Here is a 3,142-nt window from a genome sequence, read left to right on the forward strand (position 1 = left end):
ATTGCATATTTTTAGGACAATGTTTTCATTCGCAGTTAAACTTTAAAGAGCTCTCAAGAAAAAATGACAAATTCTTACAAATTGACGCACAAGAAATGGAAAAGAAAATTTTTTCTTTCAAAATTTCTTATATCATAATAAATTTAGCACCAAAACCCACCCCTTGTGTGCGCTACGTGACAAATTTGATATGTAAAAGTAAACAGACATTGTTTAATTTTGCACACACTAGGAGAGGAAACTGGTTACCTCTCTTTATATGCGTAAATTTAAACGAACATTTTTTAGAGGAAATTTTAAACATTTTATGTGTAAACTGTGAAAATGTGAACAATAAATGTTTAAAACTCAAAAAACAAATTTGAAATTTGTTCTACGCCACACATATGATGAGTAAAAGTAAGCAAGCAGTGTTTAAATTTGCATTCATTAAGAGAGGAAACTGGTTACCTATCTTAATATGCGCAAATTTAAACAAAAATTTTTTAGAGTGTACTCACGATATACTGCTGCCCTCAGGATCTATTTTAGGGGCAATAGTTATACCAAACGAAAGCTAGAAGTCGCCAGATTGATGTATTAAAATGCATGGGAGAATGGATTATTTGCAAACGCATGACATTTTATATGCATTTTCCAAATGCACTTCTGCTCGGTGCAATGAAATTTCGAATATGCCTTAAGGATTTCAAGTTTGTTTACACTAGCTATGTATGTCTGGCTAACACTAACTACGGTTAAACATGGCAGTCGATAGCGATGTCTAACCTGCTGTTAGTGTTAACCAGACATTAAGTAACCGGCCCTAAAACAAGCTGGAGTTGAGTTATTTTTGGAAAAACATGGACAAATGAGGCTCAAATTTAGCTATTCTTTGGTGGAACCATAGAAGGTCAGAAAAGAGCTCGTGTATCGATGTCTAATCCGAAAAGTTATCTGCATTAGAATACTTGTACGCAGATACATACATATATCTTTGTCACTTAAATGATATTTATTATATTGAAGTTATAAGTTAAGCGAACTTCTAGAATTTCTAAGTTGGAACTTTTGAGGTAATTGTTAGTATGGACTTTTGGATTGTTGTTAAGCCAGAGAACGTTTATAACTGAGAAGGCGCATTTTCTGTGTGAACTAATTTCTGCCAGAAATTTTGGGGTGCAGTCGGCCAAATACACCACACGTCGACGAGTGCACCACTCGACCGACGGTGTCGGTAGAGAAGTGTCGGCTGCCACCATACCAAAAATTTGTCCGTGCCACCACACTTTGAGCAAATTTACCATAGTTCAAAGCAAAATGAAAAAATAAGAACGAAAAAGGAAAGAGGAACAGAAATATAATAAGCACTAGGCAGAGGGGATGCTTACGGAGGCAGGCGCGTGCTTGTGTCGGATCAAAACAAACTCTAAAATAAAAATGGTAGTCAGAACGACAAGTGTACAAAAGAAGCGGGGAAACGGGGAAAGGAGCGAGCTTTTGTACATTTGCTTGCTTGCCGAAAATATGATATTTGCGTGAAATCGATTTGCTGATTGTTGCAAATTGATTTTTGCAAACATGTATGAATTTTTCTATTTCAGCTAAGTTGATAAGATTTTCTATGGCATTTTTTTTACTCTTTTCCGCAATTGTCTTAAGTCATGTAAAGTGGAACTTTTTCAATAAAACTATTTCATTACAATTTAATGAAACATATGTATGTATGTATGTATATATTTACTTATGCACATACACATATATACGTACATACATATATATATATCTATGAATTGTAGCAATTCATTAAATTGCATTAGTGTATGCATGCGCAGTCGGCTAATTTTTACATTTCCATTTGCCGACGGCATTTTGCATGCGCAAGAATTTCCTGTTGTTTTTTTGTAAATAGAGTTTTTAGGAGAAAAAATTATTTCTTCTCGGTGATTTGTACACACAACGTTAAAACAAATCGAAAATATTATATAACATTTTCCAATTTTTGTGTTATTTTCAAGTAAAAAACTATTGGTATTGGACTAAAAAAAAAACTGTGAAAAGAATTATTTTCCTTTTTTTGTAGAGATCTCACAAAACTAAGTCGGAAGTCTGTATGAATTTTTTCCATATTTTCGATATTTATGGAAATAATTCAGTTTTTAATTGTTTTCGACTTGGAAACTTTTTTTAAAAATACTAAAAATCTGAAAACGTCCGATTTCCCCAGCAATTAGAAAAAATCTCGCTAATCTAAGCCGAAACTATTTAAGAAATTTTTCAAAATTTTCAATATTTAGGGGAATAATGCAGTTTTCAAATCTTTTCTAGTGCAAGAAGTTACCATTGGATGGGTGGCAGCTTCGCTACTCATGTACATACATATTTGTCCCCCACATTGTCATTTACATATCTAATTAATTAATAAACCTAAATTTATAAAGCACATATTTGTAAACTGCATTTCATTGACATTACCTATTTCTGATACCAAATTTTTCGTGCATCTAAAAAGACAAACAAATGAAAATGTAAGTATGTATGCATTTATAAATGTGCATAAGTACATACATATATACGATTGTTCTGCTTTCGTCTTCCCCGCGCCGCTTCCATCAACACAAATTATTCAATTTCTGCGAATCGCCACCAGATTGGCACGTGCGGGAAACCATTAACCCTACGTTTGCGAAATATTTAGATTTTCGCATAACTTTGAATTTAATAAAGCAATACTTTTACATTTTGTATGGAGAATAATAATAATTAATTTAAAATTCTACATGTAACCATGTTCTCGACGATACATGTAACTTTCATGAAGATTAAACATAAAAGGCGTTGTAAAATAGTGTGTTATTAACAGCTGGAACCAAAAAACTATGTCCGCTAAAATGGGTTAAAGACTAACTGGAATTGGCATTTTTTACACGCATACATGCATACTTTCATATACACATGTACAGTGGAGTACCACTAGCTTGGACTTTGCATTGCTTGTACTTTGATGTGTTTGAATCTTTTATGGTACTGAAGATTTGCTTACGGTTGAAAAATATTAAAAATCGTCCGTGCATATATGTAAATATATTTTTATAAACGCTTTGAAGTATAGAAAATTTTAATATTAAAAAATAAATAAAATAATTTTTTTGTATATATATAA

This window comes from Rhagoletis pomonella, unplaced genomic scaffold, assembly GCF_013731165.1.
Source record: "Rhagoletis pomonella isolate Grant_MI unplaced genomic scaffold, Rhpom_1.0 Rhpom_scaffold_00002, whole genome shotgun sequence".
In the NCBI taxonomy this organism is placed as follows: domain Eukaryota; kingdom Metazoa; phylum Arthropoda; class Insecta; order Diptera; family Tephritidae; genus Rhagoletis; species Rhagoletis pomonella.